The 21,432-nt window shown below is 36.9% G+C and overlaps 1 protein-coding gene across 5 annotated transcripts in view; it reads right to left on the bottom strand.

Moving 5' to 3' along the window:
• Positions 1-21,432, bottom strand: part of LOC150101130 (thialysine N-epsilon-acetyltransferase-like) — a 214,571-nt gene that overhangs the window by 11,272 nt on the left and 181,867 nt on the right. The window contains exon 1 of one of the 5 annotated variants that reach the window (XM_090401083.1): positions 20,030-20,457. The exons of the other annotated variants lie outside the window; for them this stretch is intronic. The gene's annotated coding sequence lies outside the window, so the exon portion shown is untranslated. Of the gene's footprint in view, positions 1-20,029; positions 20,458-21,432 lie in introns of those variants that run through there. 5 annotated transcript variants of the gene reach the window in all.

Raw genomic sequence — 21,432 nt, 5'->3', positions numbered from 1 at the left:
TATTTTGGCTACTTAAGTGGATTTTTTAAGTTTTTTTATTTTAAGGTGTTGAGCATTAACCACCATTTCTCAGACCAACAAAATAACCCATTAAGTTTGAAGGAAGAAACTGTTCCTTGCATTTAGTATGAACTACCTTTACCACTTTGGTGGCAAATTTAGACAAGCCTTTAATTCCATATCAGTAGCACTGATAAAATTTATGACAGTGGGCCGAAGATCCCTACCCTCCCTAGAACGCTACTAGCTATAAAAAGTCCAATTGAAAGGCATAACTATTCGGTACCACTCTCTACGTTCTCTCCCTTAACTGCCCTCCTAACCAGTTCAGTATCTTACCCTTAATACAATATTTCCCAAATTTGTAAATAAGACAACTGCGCGGTACAATATCTTAATACCTTGCTAAAATCCTAGTACATAATGTCGAAATTATTTCTACCATCTAATCCCCTTGTAACATTACTAGAATAATTAAATTTGCTAAACAGGATAAGACATGCCTTGAAAAAATTCGCGTTGCGATTCGCGTATAATTAACATATAAATGAGTATATACGCTTTATTACAACAGACTATTATTTTACTTGTCGAGGAAGTTAAACTTACGGGTTGCAGCATGCTACATTTCGGTTCTTTATGGACTGAGATAACACTTGTTCTTGAACAGTCAGCTGGGACTTGCACTGCATTTAGCAAATCCTTCACTATTAAAGTTAACGGTTTGGGCTGTTTCATTCGTTGCCCTGAAGTGTTATGCTTTCAATTTTTTTTTTCTTCCTCAGATTCGCTCCTTCTCACTTACCAAAGTGTTCTTAACGTAATGTAAAATAGGTTATTAGTTTCACTTACAACCAACATATATTCCTGCGTGAACATAAATACAAATCTTCAGGTAGTTTATCAGTTTGGCTAACTTAGTGGGTCACTAATATTACTTGTCTCCCCTAAGGAACTAACGCGACTTAAATCTTTCCATTTCGTGGCTGAATATGAATCTAAATCCTTATTTTTGTCTCCAGACTTTCTCATATACTACTTTAGCAACTATTATACAGCAAGCAGACTCGTTACAAAGGCCTTTATCACAATTAAATAAATTTCCCCGAAGTATATAATTGTTCCCAGTCTTCGACTTATCTGGTTAACATCAGTTATCATCCATCCTGGTTTGTTTGATAAGTTTCAACTGGAGTCAACATGTTGGCAGATAAATCTGTGGGCCGGTTTAACTACTAAGACCTACTTGACCAACGAGCAACTGAAGGAAGAACCTTCACAATCTCCTCTGTACTTCAGGAAACACTGAAATAAGGAAATCTTTCTCCATTAAGACGAGAATACCTTTCCAAGCAGTTCAAAATCACTTACCACATCTCAGCTGGCTTTGGAAAAAGCAATTTCCTTGAGTGGATGAGTGATGAAGGGTGCTTCGTCATTTTGTAGAGAAGGCAAATATATAAAAATATGAAACGATATTTTTCAGACTTTGTGTTAACTGCGAAAATCAGTGACACGAAATTTTCCTAAGGTTGGAGATGCATGGGCGCATTTTTTGAGAACACCGTGGGTTCTGATTTTTCTAAAGCGCATGGACTTGAACTTAAATTCGTTTTAGGTACGTTTCCTAAAATGCATAAGCCTGAACCAGGATGGAATTTAAAGCAATTGGGATATCACCTAAAATCTGTCGAGTCATTTCAACTGTAGTTAAAATATGACTATTAGTAGTTAAATTAGACAAAAATTCAAAATTATATGTAAAGTTCACTCCCTCCCCTCTCGTTGGATTGAATTTAATATCTTTGGCATTTAAGTTCATTCCAGTTTGTTTATTTTTACCACTAAAATTAAAACCGATAAGAACAAAGTACTAATATGCACAGCTTGGAAAGAAGTCGACGGGCCCTCCTGTGGACAAGGTGCATCGTGAGATGTTACGTGTTTTAACCGGTATAAATTGGAGGAATATTTCAATTGTATCGGATTGTGTTGTTTAAGTTCTACAACTCTCCTCGTCGCTTCCTGAACATCGAAAAGGAAATCTTAGGCGAGTTTAAATTCAGGAAAACATGGTGCAGCCTGTCCACTTTATGTACCTTGAGAGATGGTTCAAATAAATTTTGCCTGTTTCTGTTATAGTCGTTTTCTTTCTCATCAGAAAGTTTTGAGTTCTACTTCTTACAATATCTACTTGGATCTTCTCTCCTTTATGGTCTTTCCCGGAGTGAGTGGACGACAACTGGAAGGGGCAGATCATCCGGGTACCGCTCACCCTCGGGAACCGCCTAACAAGGGCCTGCGACTTTTATGTTACTGAGCACACGATGAAAGAGGCTAACAGATAGCTTTTAGCTAATAAGATGAGAATTGTCAGCTGAGACCTTTTCCTACTATTGCCACTTTTTCCCCCTTTCATCCTCTCCTATGAATGGGCTCACTTGCTCTCTAATTCTTTCATAGGCCAATGATGTGAACCCCCCACTCTTTCATCAAGAAGGGAAAGCTGACGGAGTTTGAAAGAGGCGTTGTGATAGGACCACGTTGCAGGCCTATCTGTTCGACAAAGTGGGCTATCCCAGGTGAACAGCTAGTGATACCAAACTGTTACCCGCTGTGCGACTCACCGAACGTGAACGTAGGGCGCTACGAAGGATAATGTAAAAACTGCCATTCCTCGGTCGACACATTGAATGTGGAGTTTCGGGCATCGACTGGAACACGAATCTGCAGAAAACATTCAGAATCCGAGGCACACAACATTTATATTGGAACGTGGAAGCTTGGAAAGCTGCGTTATGAGGCGATGAATCACGCTCTACACCCTCTACAGATCAGATAGGCGGATGCGCGGTGAATGTGTGTCTTACTAGAGCGCGTAACCCCAACTATGAAATTCGGAGGTGGTGGTGTGATGCTAACGTCATGTTTTTCCTTGTTGGGCATCAGGCCTCTGTTTGTAGTGGGACGTACACTGACTTCCGAGAAGTATCTAAATATTCTGGACAATGCAATGCTTCCTACTTTGTGGTGTTTCTACGGGCCTGCATATTATTATCTCTTTTGTGCAAGACAATGCACCGTGTTATAAGGCTGCTGCTGTAACTGCGTGGTTTGTGGACATGAACGTCACCATACTTGACTGGCCTGCACAGAGCCCTGACTCAACTCCATTGCACATCTGTAGAATGAATTGGAGCGATGGGTTAGGTCGATGGACGTCCGCCCACAACAGTCCAGGACCTTATCACACGAAGAATGGTCCAAAATTTCCATTGATCGCTATCGTATGATTGTGGAAAGTATTCCCCATAGGATTGCTGTAGGCATCGCAGCGAAAGGAGGTCCTACATCCTATTGATATGGGCGTCATGGTGGGCTGTTTGTTCCTCGCACTATGGTGTCCGTTCACTTCTTTCCAAGTAATGTATAAGCCAGAAATGCCTGAACTGTAATAATGGATAATGTCATTAAACAAGGGTGTGATTGCGAAAATGTGCCTTTTTTTATGGTTGTCTGCAGTCCTTTGACTCGTTTTGTTCTGTATTCTCTATCAGTGTCATGAACTAGTAAGAAAAATTCCTTAAAACAGTGAGAGTGGTACACCATCTATATTTTGGTACAAACTGATCTTTCTACAGAGAAGTATGAACCCCTTCTCAAAGGATAACGTTCATCCCCTCCCGGCCTGTGCTGCTTCACCGCCAATGTGCTATTTCAAACTTGTTTGTATGATCAATAAATCCCCATTAACAGCAGGAGACCGCCGAAATTGGAAGACAGCTTCCCCTTATAGCACAAAGTAGTAGAAATGAGGAAACAGTTATATTTAAATAACGGATTTCACAAGCTAAAAGATAATCTGCTAAAAGCATAAGTGTATGCAGTTCTCAGTAAATGCGGCTCTGTCATTCATTGGGAAGACCGGGTAGCGTAGTAAGTATCGATGATGGTTTTCTACTGGAAAAACCTGGATTCGAATCCTATTCTGGATGGGAAGAACTTTTATAAGTTAGTAATCATTTAAATTTTAACTGAAGGTGAGTTGGTCTCAGACAGGGAGGATTTAAAAAAAAAAAATCCACAGAACTAGAACCACACAGTTAACAGATATCATGTATATACTGGCCTCGAATCCTTTGATAATTTGACTGTAATTTCAACCGACCCAACGCAATGCTAGTAATTACGTTAATTCAGTAATTAACTGTTTATTTTTAATATGCTTTATTTTGTTTCCCAAAAACAAATAAATAAATCAAATTTCCGTTAACGATGATGTCCTTTAATTAGAAAAACTAAGTTCAAATCCCGTCTAGGAAGAAAATTTACTTTTTTTTATGAGAGACTTTCAACTGAAGGAGAGTCAGCTGGGTTTATAAAGGTAGGGTGCTTTTTCATCTAAGATCAAATCGGCAACAGAATACACGCAATTCACGAATTATAGAGAGTTAGCAGATAGGATTAACCGTTCCTATCGTAGTATTTAGGTTTCTATAATGGCACATTATTTTCGCCATGACTGGCCGTTGAGAAAAGATAAGATGAATAAATTACATTTAGCTTAGGTGGCGCCAAGTATTTCAGTCCATATACTGTATTATTTTTGCTTAATTGTTTTCACAGCAGTAGTAGATGCTGCTTTCATATATACCAGATGGCCAAGAGTAGTCGGTTTGTTTTCAACAGCGACATGCTGGAACAAGTTTGGGCGCAACTTATCGAAACTCGTTGACAACATAATAAACAGGAGGTTCAACCTAGGGAACCCTATGCTGAAGGACTCCTCCTCCTACCATTCAACCAATCTTTGTCTATCTTTTTTGGATGCAGATGTGATATGTTTATTATGTAAATATTCTTTCAGTAGCATATGATTGGATGCACTAAAAGCTTCTCAGACTCGATCACCACACTGAGAGGGTGACGGTCACTCTGGCGTTAAGTGAATGAAAACTGCATTCAGAAAAATGATGAATTTCAAAATGACTGCTATTTGATTGCAGGTAGGTAGCATCGCGATCAAACAGATGTGACTCAGCTAATCTCCGATAGAATTTAATGGAAACAATGATTATTCCCAATTTCCATGCAGTTACTAGCAGGAAATTTGCTGTATTCGTTCAGCAAATAGGAAGAAATGTGCGTTAAGACGGTAGCACAATCGACACGTGACCTAAAAAGCTGTAGATTGTGGGTGGGCTAGTTGGCAGGTAATACATCCCGCAAGGCCAAATCATCAAGCAATTTTGCGCACAAACAAGAGAAGAAAACTTCTCGCCCCATGTCGCAACCTCCTTCCCGTATCTTTGTTGCAACCATCATTAGCTGCACCTACTCTTTACTTTAAAAAACACACTGAAATAAGGAAATCCAAACGCGGAATACCTCTCGGGTTTGTAAAAGTTTCCACGCAAGAAGGGGAAAGGGGGGGGGGAGAATTTCCTCAGTTGATCACATCTACGGTTGATAATGAGAGAAAATACCGAGATGGCGACCCCATTTCAAGCATCTACAGAACCTGTTCGAATAGGCACTGGTTAGCTATTTGTTTCACTGTAGCCATTGTGGGCTTCACGTAACAGCTGCCTGTGACGTCACGCCTCTGGATCGCGTGACCGTTGAAAGGGAGATTGTAGCAGGTGCTGTGCAATGGCGTTACATAATAGGACTTTAATTGAGGATACTAGCGCTTGGACAATTAATTAAATCTTTTAATTAAGCCTGGCTTTCAGTCGACAAGTACACCCGGTGATAAATGAACAATTTGGGAAACTCTTTATACCGGAGTCATTTTTAATATTTTTAGATGTGTCAGGATTTATGGGGCCGTGACTGTATCTTGTATGGGAACAGGTAAATAAATAAACGTGATGAAACGAATAAAGACTTTATTTCTAGTCACACGTCGATAATAATAAAATGTTTGTTTGAATTTTCGCATTCCAATTTTACTTTTTGTATTAAATAATGTTCATCGAACTTACTAAACATGAGTTTCTTCGTCACAATTACGTGATACAATATGCTCCACTAAGCAAATACGTATGCTATATAGGTAACATTACTATTACCAGCGTAACTATCATAAACATTAATTAGATAGTATTCAACCACTACTATTGTTGGTAATGCCGTATTTTCTTTTTTTCTTTCTTTATTATTTATTTATTTTTTTTTATTATAAGATCCTCCTCCTCTCAACGTACCATTTTTAAATTCCGGAGGGTACTGTAGGGTTAGAGGAGTGTGTGTATTTGTTTCCACTTCCGTTTATTGTCGAGTGTAGTCGCATTCCGGTCAACAGTACAATAAAGGGACAAATAGAATCGCGTAATAAGGAACTAGCCATGTGTAAAAATCGCTTCATTGCAAACATGTTGATTGAGGAAGCAGGCGAACTCTCCCATGTGGACAGTTTCTGGTGTGTGTGTGTGTATGCAAGGGGAAGTTTTATAAAACTTCGTTCGCTGACGACTGGAAAGCTAACCTACCGAAAAAAAGTAAACAAAATAAAAATAAATCAATAAAATCCAAAAACGGCCACGTCAGATTGAACAGTCAACTTTAGTTGATAAATATATCCGAGACAGTGGGAAATCCGTTATATGCGAGATATATGACGAAATTACATATATATTTTGCATTCTGTTGGCTGTAATTACATCCAATACCTCCCTGCACAAAGTAAACTGTACTTCAATGTGATAAGAATGTACTTTTATAAACGGGGGGAGCGGGGCAGGAAAAATAAGAGTTTTCAGTTTTGTCACACATGCATATAATATTCCACTAAAACACATCTTTTAATTTTTTTTTTTTCAAAGCTAAGGTGAATTATGCAGTTTATTTCCATTCATAAACTTAGATTATCTTAAAATGAACAAACTGTTTGGAGATAATGTATTGTTAATAGATAATGTACTCTCATCTGGTCTTAGCAACCATGATATAACCCTAAAACAACATTGAAACGATATTTTTTTTCATCGCATTCTCAAGAGTCAACTGAATTAGAATCCTACTTCTAGAGATTTTTCCGTGATTTAATAACAGGATGATTATTTTTCTTGTTCACATCCATGATTTCAGTTACATCATTGATTATATAGAAGGCAGTAAAACATACAATCGAATTCGACTAAACGTTGGCAGAATCAGCCACTCGATCTTTCTGGAAAGGTTAATGTTACTTTGTCCTATTGTTGCTAAGCGTCAACTTCATTAAATTCCTAAGCACACTAACTGCCCATTTTGATATCATTCGAGGTCGCTGCACGTTTTTATCCAAGTTGCAAAAATTTCAACTAGATGATATTCAAATCCAGTATTCAAAGCTCAAAATGCACATTAAGGGTGAGTTGGGAATTGTCAATAAGACAAAAAAAAAAATAAATAATAAATAAATAAATAAATACAATGAAGTTTCACCTTATACAAAACAGAATGACATTTATGAAAACACCATCTCCGAAAGAAAAATTAGTTTTTCTACGCACGGAAACCAGTCAGTGCTTTTTTATATATATATATATATATATATATATATATATATTCGTCCCATCCCTGAGCGAGGATAATTTGTTATCCTAATGAAGTTAATGACTACATCCTAACGATCTTAATATCTTACTGTGTGAAAACAGCGCAATTCAGGTCTTTGCATTCTGTTTGCTGTGATGACATATCCAATACTCAGCAGTCTCCCCCCCCCCCCAATGCTTGCTTTAAATAAATCTAAAGGAAACTCGAATCGATATATTAGAATATAAGCCTTTATAACTGAACTGCTCTCTGAATTATTCTGACATGTAACGCGATCACAGGTCTAATTTGATTGAACACTTCAAAATTCGCACTTGTACATTTGTGAATGTGAAAATAATTGACACAAATTTTGCGGCAAATACAGTATTTACTTACTTTAAATGAAACCTACCCTACTCGTATCATATTTCACTCTCCCTAGTAACTAGCATAAGCTGTGACCAATTTGCTTCTAACCCTCTTCTGTCCCACCAGCCCCCTTTTCTACCATTTCCAAGATTTTCCGCTAAACCGGCTGGGAATGTTTTTTTTTTAAAACAGACCACTGCCGTTTCTTACTTCCTTATTACCATGGACATTTTTGCTGACTAGAAAATATCCTGAAAAATCTTCGGTCTGCCAAAAGTGGCAATCAAATACCCAACCATCCGTTGTAAACAGGAAGGTGCGCTGGGGGGGAGAACAGATGGTAGTGAGGTGAGAAATTACTTAAATATGTGGATATGTAGAGACTTCCTGAAGAAAAATGATAGTCTCCTGGAAAATGAATTACCAGCAATGAAACTCTTATCTGCTGTTATGATAAATACCATAAGCTATTTTTAAGGAGAATTTTTCGAAAACGTAAATATAATTATTCTTCCATGAGGAATTAAACTTATAGTAAGAGATCCTATTGAAACAAGCACACCAACATGCATAACCATTCCGACCATAATACAGCAACAGACAAAATATTATACATAAACTAGACTGGGAAAAAAAAATCAATGGATATTACTCTACTTATTATTATAAAAGATATAGCTGCTTTACACACACACACACACACACACACACACACGCACGTTATTTTCCTTAAGCGTTAGGCTCAGTATCCTGTCAGTCTTCCATGCAAGTTGTTTTTAGAGAAACCGAATTAAAGTTGTGATAGCATGGTTAATCCTATTTAACAGTCTGATATGTCGGTTATCTGTGTATATTCTTTAGCTTGATTGTCTTTCGAGAGAAAAAAAAAAAAATCCTAAAACCGACCAGTTCATTCTGCTGAATGTGAAGGTTCGTTATATTCTAGATGGGATTCGAACTTTGGTCTTTTTCAGCCAAAGGGCACTAATGTTACCGCCTGAATTAGAAGCGCACGGAGGTTGAGAGAGGACAAACTCCGCAAAAAATACACAAAATGCTATATTATTTAACTAATTAAACGGTTATCAACAATTGATACGCATGTATTAACAGCCAAATATTGATTAAATTTCCAAAGGTGACATTGTCCCGAATATTTTATATCAGAATTTCGGCAATCAGCAAAGTGTTCATCAATAGAAATAGTGTGCTAGTTTTTCACACTATTTCTTCCATTCTCATCTGGTCTTGTTTTTAAGGAATTATACGCTTTTCCTTATTTTCGAATTACCATATTGTGAAGAAGCACACCACTTAGCAATTGCTGAGCTTCTTTAATATTCTATCCCTCTACTGAAGGAACCAACCGACGTCTGTTCAACCAAGGGGCCTCATCGTTCTGCTGCGTAGCATAGAATTCTCTAGGAGTCGTTTTTCAAATGACGTCACACATTCGAGGGGATGGAGAAGATTTGGAAAGTGACCCTCACATGCGGGAAGGTACATCTACAATATTGCCACGTCACAAAATGACAGCGTTTTTTTTTCTTCTTCTAATTTAGTAAGAGCAACTTGGTATTTTCAGTTTTTATTCAAGTCTAATTTTTTTTTTAAAAATTAATATTAAAAAAATATTGAATATAGATAATCAGTATTTACACTTCTGCCTTCCGATCGCAAAATATAGTGATAGGATCATTCTTTTGTAAATTTTCAAGCGAAAACAGTATTATAAAAATTGCAATTGAATTATAAGAATTTTTATCACAATTTGTATTCCAAAAAAAATTAAAAAAAAAAAAAAAAAACTCAGGCATAAAGTTGTTTTTATTTTTTTTAACACTCGTGATGTACTATAGAGAAGTGAAATTAGCGTGCTGGGAAATCCGAATTTATAGGGAAAAAAAACTAAGGACGATCCTTTTTAAGTTATTTCATTACCTTCGGTTTATATTTTAAATATAAAATATCTTTAAATAACAATTGATTTGTTTCCCCAATCTAACTATTTTTTTTTTGTTTCCAGTATACTAATTCCATAGTTTTCTTGCCGAATTCTCACTTTTGCATCCTCCCCAGGAATCTTTTCCTGGTATTCCTCTTTGTAATTAATAGCAGTCATAGTATCATCCGTATGCTTGTTTGAAGAAGTTTTTTTTTATCATTGACAGATTAAAAATAGGATCGGAGTTTGCACGATTTAATGTTTACAACTCAAATTGACTCTAATTCCATTGACCTAGCTGGAAGAAATGAATTCACTTTCGGACCAGAATATCAAATAATCCACAATACCTATTGACCCCCCCCCCAACTGAACTCAGACTCATAACTTCACAACCAGTATTTTACGGAATATTCCTTATTTTTCAGTCACGTTTCCTTTGACAAAACTCTAATTTCTACCGTTTCTTTCCATTATGTAGTTGCTGCCTCAGCTGATCTAAACAGCCCATATAATTGAAATACGCGTAATTCTTGTTGTGCTAGAATGAAGGCTTTCATCCTCCACTCCACCCAATATCCAAGTATTGGTTCATCAATAGCCTGTTGAGGCAGCACAAGGAAAACAATTCAGAATACCATGAATGACTCGCCACAAACATACCATCTTCACGCATGGTCTGCACAACTCATAACATCTGGAGGGGGGAATCCAAATTAGACTTTGAAAGAACACAAGAAAACATTCCGTGTACTCAACTAGCAGTTGTGCCTATTGGTCTCTCGAGAGAAAGACAACTGGGAGCAATTTCTTCCATTCTTATCTCTCATATGCCAATGTTATCATCCGAATATCGCATAAAACGGATCTACATAGATGATCAAAGTAGATCACTTCCTATGATACCAAGTACAGGTTCACTATGTGTATTCTCTGCTCTTTCACCAAAAAGCATCACAAAAATTCAAATCGATTGGATACAGTCTTCTGGTATGTTCTTAATCAAACTGTGCTTAAAACTTCTGCTGCAGAATTGACACTCATCTTATGTCATCTCGACAGTATTTCATACTCATCCGGAATCTACCATACAGTATACATAGTCTTCAAAAAACGTATCCTATTTTTCCCATTACCCCCACACCTTCCTTTTTACAAAAATAATGGAGAAGATTATTAACTTCTTCACTAGCGGATGATTAATAGCTACCCATGGATTTAGTCACACCTATTCTACAGTGGATCTCCAACATTACCCACCTTTTCGACAAAATGTTTGGAGAAATCGCGTGATCGCTACTGACGTCCTAGATATCTGTTCAGTTTAGCAGAGACCTACGTATTTACTTATAACATACTCAAATTAGCATGTTATTTGACTTTCACTTTTTTGCAATCAGATGACCGGTTTACTTTCAGGCTATTCACCATTTATGCTAAAGAGAGAAGAAAGCGGATACTTTCTACTCTCCTTAGATTTACGCACCACTGCTGGAGTAACATGTCAGGGGAGTACTTTATTTTCATATAAATGACAGCTTGCTGACTTCAGATCCTATTTACGTCCATTTTACTGCTTCATTTTATAGGCCTTGTGGTGTTCAAAGATCTTCGATGAGCATGTTTTAAAGCACTAATCTCCTAGTCGCTCTCCATTGAGATGAGGACAACTTTGTTAACTTTAATAGTATCAAAATAAGTCCCATTTATTTTTTCACAGAAAGATTTCACTTCACCATTTTTTTTTTTTTTTTTTTTTTTTAAGTAATACGCAGGTGTCGTCTAAAGGCGATAAAATCGGATTCCTCTTCTTTGGCTGACATACGCCTCTAGTCTTTCCTGGCACAAATACATAACGTTCGTAGCGTCCTCATTCTCCAAAAACTTGTCCTTTTCTGCTCAAGGATTGTGTTTCGCTCTTGCAGCTAATAACTATACACAAATTCCAAAGAGAGTTACTGACAAATATTTGATGCTATCCAGAAGAGTATAATCATTAACTAATGGCCTTCTCTCTCTCAAAGAACTATGAAACAGTAATTGGAGTTTGTTTTTAACGTATTTCATATCTTCTATTCTAATGAAGTGGCTTTTCATTGCTGACATTTCCTTTATGACCATAAAATTAAATCAGATGTTGGGCAATATCTTTACACAGTCCAGTTTCAAAGCTATTGAGCCATCTTCATCGTTGGCCAGCATCCATCTTTGCACTGTTCTCCAACTGTTGAAACAATTTTTTTGCTTCTCAACTACTCCCCCATCCCCTGTGACATTGATGTGTTCAGGTTGAAAAATCGTTTCGTTTCCTGAGAGAATTTATACATAATATAAATAGTACATTACTCAATGCAAAGAACATTCTATTTATTTTATTATTATTTTCGTTGGTGGACTTTTTCAAGCCACTGTCAATTTCCATAAGCTGATAGTTTCATACCGGACGACGATAGTCATCAACTTATTCACAAACTAACGAATTGGCGGGATTCAAAACCACAACCTATTGGTTAGAGAGCGAGTGTGCTATCCACGCGGCCATCCGGGTTTATCAAATATCTATGTATATAACTCGGAATGCGAAAAGAGGCAGAGGAAAATAATCCTTAAACACTACAAAGAATCCTATGGGGATTTTCCCATCAAATACTTAAATGCAGTTCCGCAATTTCTTTGAGATTAGATATTTCAAATGGCGTTGCTAACTTTGCGAACCGAAAGACATCGCCATACATGGTCTTCTATATGAACGAAAGATAATTCGACTAAAAAAAACTGCCTAATTATGATGACACACAAACCTTGAAATGTCCTTGCATTCATTTCAATAACGAAAAACACTGTTCTCCTTTCAATTCATTTTTCAGAGATTTACTTTTCCATTTAAATTCAGTATTAATCAGAAAGCCTCGACTTAACGCCACGTATTAACTATTCTGCACCATCATCAGCAATAACTGATCATCATGAAAAACAGTGGAATAAGGAGTTAAAAAGAAAAAAAAGTAAGCCAACAGACCCTTAAAACAAACAAAAAAAAAGCATTAATGCACACGATTCCAAACTTTTTTAAAACGATTTAAGTATTATATAAACTTTTTTACCTCCCGTAAAATCGGATTTTTACCCACATACTTTCCCACCCCATGGAAAACTCACAGCTTTATTTATTTTAATAAATAAACTTAAATAGTAACTTTGACAAAACCAGCAGATGTGGAGTTCCTATAACTGTAGAAGGTGTTTTACTGAATCTGAAAAATTAGGAACCACTTCTAATTCGTATTACTTCATAACATGCCATAGACCTACTTGTATTAAAATAATGAAATATCCCAAAATCAGAAACAGAAGATGAAATAGCATCAAATAGGAACTATTTTTAATTTTATTTCATTAAAATCAGTGTCATCAAGCCAAATTAAAACGAGAAATTTCAGGAATACCCACGACAGAAAATAACTCGATCATTAAGAATATTTGTAACAAACAACACACATCAGAAAGAGAGTTTTATAAATTAGTTGACTTCAGTGGTTATTTCCCGAGGATTTTACTTCGTGTTTTTAGGTCTGATTTTATGTTTTTCGCAAAATGAGTAAGTATCTATTCGATTCACTTGTCAGTTTGTGTGACCACTTTAGTGGTAATATTAAACAAATCCATATTGCTATTACGAAACGTATCCTTTTAAGACTAATATAAGACGAAACTCAAAACCGGTCAATCCCCGTTTATTGTGTTTATTTTTCTGCAATGTGAGAGCTCGAAATGGTTTATTTATACTTTTTCTTAAATGTTGGTAAACGTGAAGAAAGGAAACTTATTGTTCGTAGTACTGCTATCACTTTTTTATACTTATAAATCCTATTGTCTGTAGTAGTCAATGTCCGGATGAGACTCCTTGCAACGCCTTTTTTTTTTCATTTCTTTTAATCCTTGTAGTGAAAAATATATACACTACCCGCTTCTATCGTCGAGCATATTTTATTTCCTGAAAACGACTCCGGTAAAGGAATCATTTTCAGGAGATGCTTGTGTATCGACCTAACAGCCTTAGCTGCTTCAGTCTAATCCCAAATACGTAAGCACAACAACAGCCTCGTGGTACACCATTGAAATCACTGCTAATTCTCTCTTCTTTTGGCCATGCAATATTAGCAAAAATGGCAATCGATGGCACTATCCATCTGGATGACTGATACAAAATATGTCTTGGTAGTGCAGTTACCGAAATCGAGATAGACGAAGGAAGTCTTTCTTCATGTGTAGACTTATCTTTGTGTGGATGAGACAGTATAAGAGGTTGAAAGATTTCACTCGTTCCTTATTTGCTTTAAATATTAAAATCGCATTCACTTAAATCGTGGAATGCGGGACAGTTTCAGATTTAGCATCAAAAATTAATCAGGCCCCTTATTTTATTTGTTCACCAGCGTGTTCTTGATAAAAGAAAAAAATATATCTGATCCAAACTTTTTCTGCACTTAACATCATATTGATTTTCATATAAAATTGATTTAATACTAGCCTGTTAATGTATTATATTAAAGATATGGCATTTAAACGTTTGTTCCACTGACGAGGAAGGAAAATGGGGATGGCAGATCTGACTAAAGGAGTAGTGAATAAATTATCACTGCAGCAGCCTACGTCAAACAAGGGTAGTGAGGATAATTCCGATTTTCCCAACTGCATATTTAGAGGGGAGAGAAAGAGTTCGCCCCTCCACTGTTGTCTTTACACTGTAATGTGGATTCATGTTTTGTTTTCGCTTTTAAAATTGCTGTAGTAATAATTCAAATGAACTAATGTTTGAGAAAAACCATTGGGTTCACTCAATTAGTGCTTATATTTCAATACTAAATTTTAACATGCATGACTTTTGGTTTTTGGAAAGAGCCGAATACAAATCTAGAAAGAGAGAACCTTAATGGGGACTAGTTTTCTCCACAAAATAGTCGAGACGGCCTTGAATGCGCTCACTGAAAGACACACAAATGGTTCACGGTCCTAGCTGTCATGTGATAATACCATAGAGCACCAAAAAATCGTTCAAAATTGTAATTAAAAAAAAAAAGTTGCACCGAACTCGATTAGCTCGTTTCACTAAATAGTATTTCAGTTGCTTGGAATGTTTTTACTTCGTTCTCACTAAAATTTAGTAATTTGGAAAGCATTGTTGTAATAATTAAATTTAACGATGCTCACAAGGAGATTTTTTTAGATAACATTAAAACTTTTTTTATGAGAAACTTATATTTCACTTAATAAAACTGTGAATGCGTTTTTTTATGATACTGTTTTCAACAACAGCAATAACAAACTCTTGAAGGTACACAGCAGATAAGGCAAGGGGCACTGAAAATTAAAGTGACTTAAAAAAAAAAAACTTTACAATTTTATTTCGATATCATCTTTCCTTAGAAAATAAGTATTCTCTTGGAAAATACATTTTCTAATGAGGACACATTTCTTCTTTATGGAAGTGAAACGAAGGTAATTTGCTTCGTATATGTTCTTACAACTCGCATTCCAAATTTCTTGCGGTCATTACAGACACACACAGGAACATCAGGATGAGTCGTTTTACACATGTATAACGGGTGCGAGTTTTGAATAAAGGTAAGTTCAGGCAGTGGAACTTTATACTGGAGGTAAATGTTATTGGGTAGCTCGAAGGCCAGTGTGCGCGTGCACATAAACATATTAGATATGACCATTAGGCTCTGAGAAAGTGGGGGAACATGATCTTAAGATTTTTTTTTTTTTTCATTAGCCCAGTTTTACTGGATAACGTGGTTCATAGGGCAATCTGTAAATGACATGTTTCTTGGGGGGGAGGGGCAGTCACTCTTTTCGTCCATTAGTTCAATATGTGACTCTTGGAGAAGAGACAGTTACTAAAATCTGTTCTCCTTCTGATGGTGTTTCGGTCATCACCTGTGGCTTCTTGATAGCGTGTAGGTATCATTTTTGCACGTTGTTCGTTGACGCTTTCACTGCGCCACAAATACATATTTTCATAGAAGTAATCATTCTGTTAATACTGTTAATAATAATTGACTAACAAAGAATTAGTCAATTAGAGAGACTGGAAATGGATTCCTCTCGACGAGAGGGTATCTTTTAGGCAGAGGTTCCAAATTAAGAACAGCTAAAATAAAAACAACTAATCCCAGATAGCAGTAAAAATCGAAATGCTTGTTACTGATTCTAATATTTAGAATATTTCATTAGTTTAAGTAAACATCATAAATTCACGAAAATGTTTTTTAATAACAACTACATACATCTGATTACACAGCGTAGCATTTCTCGAGTTCTGGTCTACACCGCAACGCTCCCACAAATGTTTTACAGATGCATGGACCTGCTAACTACTCCACGCGAAAAAAATTTACACGACACTTTAAATTTTTTGTAATATACATATAAAGAAATGATTAAGTCGATTAAGTTTTCTCTAAGCCGACAGCTGCGAGGCATAGAGAAAACATTGACCTGTGGATACCTTAGGATCCTCATCGTATTCCAAGAGATTCGCGAGTGAATTCAGTTTTTCCATTTTAAATTCCAATACAAAACTTAATATTGTAACTTTATCCTTTCAAAGCTGTGCAATACATAAAGTAAACAATATGGAACAACTGATTCATCATATATCACAGGATAGTGTTTGTAACTATTACCAGTGCAATAAATACCATTTATGTCGAAATTAAGTGTCATTCTTAAATTTATTTTAATAAAGTGCAATAAACAGTAAAATTATATACAGTTCTCATAAAGTTGTATTTAATTCACCTATTAGTATTCATTAACAATTTTCTACCTAAAATATCCTTTAATATAAATGAAACCATTGTATTTTAAGGGTCCGCGTTATTGTATTGTTATTATTATTTTAGTAGTAGAATATTGGGTACATATTTTCGGATTTTTTTAGAAATATTTCGCTGGCAGAAATGCTCATAAAGTGTAATACAGAAATACCTCGATCATGTAGGAGTTTTGCCATTTTATACTTCAAACATATCGATATGTGAGAGAGACTACAGCCAAGGAATTAAACTTCAAAACTCTAAGAGATCTATATGGGAGTCCGTTATTATCTGCAGGAGGCTCCGGATTCCCCTGGGCAGCATATTTACTTATCAGCGGGAATATCGATTTCCCGATGAAGGGAAGAGAAAAAAAATCCCTTATTGTTGTTGAGCTCAACTCCATGCATTTGATCTACATGTTCAATACAGATATTTTGTTAGATATTTTTTTTTAGTCTGAAGAAGAAAATGAAGGTGTTACATGACAAATACTGTAGTAGTACACTTGTTACATCAATGAAATAAGCTGTTGCTTAAGGGTGTCGCGCATCTAGTTAATCCAAGCACTTTGTTCATTCCATGTTGACGAGCAAGTAATCGGTGTCAATAAAGACACTGGAAAAGCAAGACCCAGAAATCTTAATGTGCATTTGTGTCCCGATAGGGCATTCTCACAACTCATAGCTACACACTTCTTGTAGCACACAGCGAGTGCAGGAACCTGTCCTACTAGTATCCAGTTTCACTACTTACCAGGAAACAGCCTGCGCAAGTTAACAGCTTTGTTGGCCACTTTTCATTTTAAATGAAATTAGCGATAAATAAAATAAGTCTGTACATGGCAACATAGAAGCATGTCACGTCTTGCTCGTACAGCGGTCAGAGGAGATTGTCTTTCACACAAACAGCTGCGGGGTGTTCAAAATGAAGAAATTAATGAGACTTAGCTAGTGCCATAGTTACTCAAACAATGTGCATGTGGAAGACGCAATGCTTCATTGGGTTTTCACACGCACCACTGCAATACGGAAGGAAACATTCAGGGGAACAGTCACGTCTTCAAATACTTCCAGAAGGGGATCTCTGTGGGTGGTAGATGCCGAAATGGTGAGCTAATGGTCCTAGTATACACTAACAACGTTTATCATCGACAACATCCTGTTCTTTCCGCCCACTTAAGGCGCCAGATATATTTCGATTTGTCCTGCATATGAAAATTCTATGTGGCACTGTAAACGAGATGCTTGGTGATGTCATCGCATCCCGTGAGTTATCCTCGCTTTAAAACAACACATTTCCAAACTTAAGACTAGAAGGGGAAACTTGCAACATATGTCGTCAGAGTTATCAGATCTGCTGAAATGCCTAAGTTGAATTTCAATCACCCACAGGGAAGTGTTATAGTAATTACAATGCCTTTGTTCGGCCTCCCATTACCGGGAGACAATGAACTAAGTTCAAAACACGGATCGTTAATTATCAGCAGAGAGATGCTTCCGAAAATTTGAAGCCTGGTAATCCTCTGCAGGCATGCTAGCCTATCTAATTGAAAAATCACAAGAGAAGAGAAGATCCTGCTGATTGATTGCAAACATTTGCCTTTCACACATCCGTGTCTCTATGGAAACCAAACTAATCTGTTTACGCAATCATCAGGCGGAAATTATATCGTAAAAAAAAATTAACTATTTACCTTTTCGCCTTCCATAGTCCATTCTACTTATGCAATAGCCGATTATTGATCGCTTCAGGGAGTTATGAAGTACTACGTCTTGTTAGCTGAACTTATTCGTACAGAGAGAATGTTTTTTAAGTCACAACTGCCAAAACATGCGGAAGAAGACGTTGCCATGTCTATTAGTGACAGCACGGAAGCGTTCTGTCTCCAAGAAACCTCACATAACTGCTTTACCCATATCTACGCTCCGCTCTGAATTGCGTTATGCAGTAAATGGAATAGTGTGTATTATTAAATTTTCATTTCTATAATATCAACACTTTTTTTTTTTTTGGAAACTTCAGGCATGAAAGATCGAGATCCTATCTTAATACTCAAATACTCGTTTGATGTGGTGGTTTCACTATTGGTAATCTGTTACCTACATCAATTATTTCAATTTTATAAAATCTGTTTAGGAGAATATACACACTGTACAAAGAACAAAATGTGTTTTTTAAGTTTTTTATTTTTTTACAAATAGTTTGAATCCAATTTATGCATTTCCGCATATAATGTATAAGGATAAATGGTTCTAATCCAACACTGCCATATCAGTTTAGAACACTGATTCAGACACTGTTGGATTCATATTTTATTTCTCTCTTTAGAAGATGATTACGATTAAAACTTCGAAACTAGAATAGTCATCTTTTGGCTAAGGTATCGCGGTTTTCAACCTGCTTGTTGCCTTTGATTACAAGAGCTCAGGTACACTTTGTACTGTTTGGATGGTAGTGATGCTGTATTCAAAATTTGCGTTTAAAATAAACAAAACAAAATAATGAAAACTTTCTGCAAGTATGAACACTAAAATTAATAACGGTTCATTTTAGATAGTCGTTTTTTTTTTTTTTTAAATAAAGTTTGGTCACTTTCCTAGTTGGATAATTGTTGCGAGTGAAGTTACCAAACCAAAAATTATGACCAGAACATCACGATTGCAGCTTTCAATAATAATACTGCAAAGAAAGCCAACATACGATAACAAGAAGACAGGCGCATCTGCCATGCGTGAAGTTCCAATTTATTACATTGTTCAAAATAATGCAACATACGAAGCATCTCGCTTTCATATACCTCAAAAGAAAACCAGCGATCAAACTGGAAACGATATACGGGGAACTGTATCAAAATCATTTGAACGTGTTATTTATTTATTTATTTTTTATTTCTTAGACAACATTTATAGTCGAAAGATCCAAATTACAAAGGAAACACTTCGTGTGTGTGTGTGTGTGTGTGTGTGTGTGTGTGTGTGTGTGTGTGTGTGTGTGTATGTGTGGAGGCTCTTAGTGTTTCAGCGGCTAGTCTACATGTAAACAGTTCGGATACTACAAGTAGCATTATTAGCAATAAAATATATTGAGATGGAGTCGCTGCCTGCGGAGCAGTCAAGAAGGAATACGAAGGCTGATATTTTATAAAAGAAAACAAAAACAGATGTAAAAAAACAGTGACAGGATGCAAGACATTGACTGTCATGAACTACTTTTCACAGTACAGCGTATCTCTTGAACGTCAAAATATGGGAGATGTATGCAGGCATGGTGGAACGGTCGTTTATCATAATCTGGGAGCACTAAGTAAGTACTGCTTGCGCGGGACGATATACAAAGATGGCAGATAGACATCGCGTCTTACCTGTATATTGTACCCGCACGTTAAACCAGTCCGGACTTCACCGACTCCTGCTGTTTGGAGGACTAGATGTCAGCGAAGGGTGCATGACTGTAGTTGACCTTTAGCCACCGTGTCTATCCAGCTGGACGTTGTCTGCTACAATGTTGACAAAACGTCGAATTCAAGTTGTCGCTCACTCGGCACTATCGGAATAGTTACAACTTCCAAGCTCGGAAAGAGGTCAAAGTTAAACTCCTACAGAACGCGCTTTCGGAGTGCAGTATTCCCAAGTAAGCAGCACGCAGCGAGCAGGGGTTGCTAGGAGACCCGTCCTCCACGCGGGCTACCACAGTGCAGCCCAACAATGTTCATTGCAAAACCAGCACGAACAACTAGAGCGTACAGCACGCGCCCCGCAACTAGCTACGGGGAGAGTGTGAGTCGCCAGCGTGAAAAATCACATGACTACCTGGCGTGGTGGGACAACCACTCCTGGCACAGAAAACCGTTCGAATGGCTCGGCAAACCCACCTGTCTCCCCAACACTTTTTATATTCTCCCTCGTAGAGAGAGTGGAACCTGCCCAGAGATCATTTGCATGCGCGCGCTAAGAGCGAGAGAAAGAGAGGAAACAGGTTTGACTGCTAGTGATGGCCACAGCTGACAGGGAAGCCCGAGGCACGAATTATGAATACAGGGACCGTCTAAACACTGCTACTCGGAACACGGGAACGACTAAACTTATCGCTCTCCCGCTCTAACACAAGAAGATGCTTGGAAGTGGGTGCAGCATTCTTAATCACAGAAAACAAATGAACGAAATGGTGCAAACAGCACCAAAAGCCCGGGACTCGCTAAAAATAAAATAATCCTCTAATGCTTTTTTTTTTTTTTTTACATTCTGCAAAGTAAGTAGACGTACTCTTTTAGCCAGACTTGGCTGGATTGTTTTGAATTATGGTCGAAGCAACTAAGACTATGAGGCAAGTGTTCTGGCCCGTTCGCCGGTTTTGCGAGATGAAAAGCCAATTTCTGTCTCTTACCATTGCAAGGGTTGAGCACATTCTCATTGGTTGCCGGAATAGAATCTATAGCAGCTTTTCTTCAATAGACGTCAATAAAATATCTTTTCCCAATCGTACATTTTAATTGTTTTTGACTAAATTTACTATTAGAAATATCATACAGATATGCTTTGTATTAAGACCTGATATTTTTCAGCCTGGCGCTACTTAATCTGTTCACATTTCCGATTTATTGATTTTCCAAAACTTAGAGTTAAAATAGAATTTACAGTTGTTTGCTCCATACCGGTTCATTTGGGGAGAGAGAGAACACGTGGCTAACTGAACATCGCTATCATAAAAACACTAATTTACAAGGCAGACCAAATAAATCTACATGGTTTTATTCATTTATTTTTC

The sequence above is a fragment of the Typopeltis vanoorti genome, chromosome 12 (assembly GCF_054136105.1).
Source record: "Typopeltis vanoorti isolate ZY-2024b chromosome 12, IOZ_Tvanoo_1.0, whole genome shotgun sequence".
Taxonomy (NCBI): domain Eukaryota; kingdom Metazoa; phylum Arthropoda; class Arachnida; order Uropygi; family Thelyphonidae; genus Typopeltis; species Typopeltis vanoorti.
Note: the sequence above shows the minus strand (reverse complement) of the source record. Positions and strands in the feature narration are given on the sequence as shown.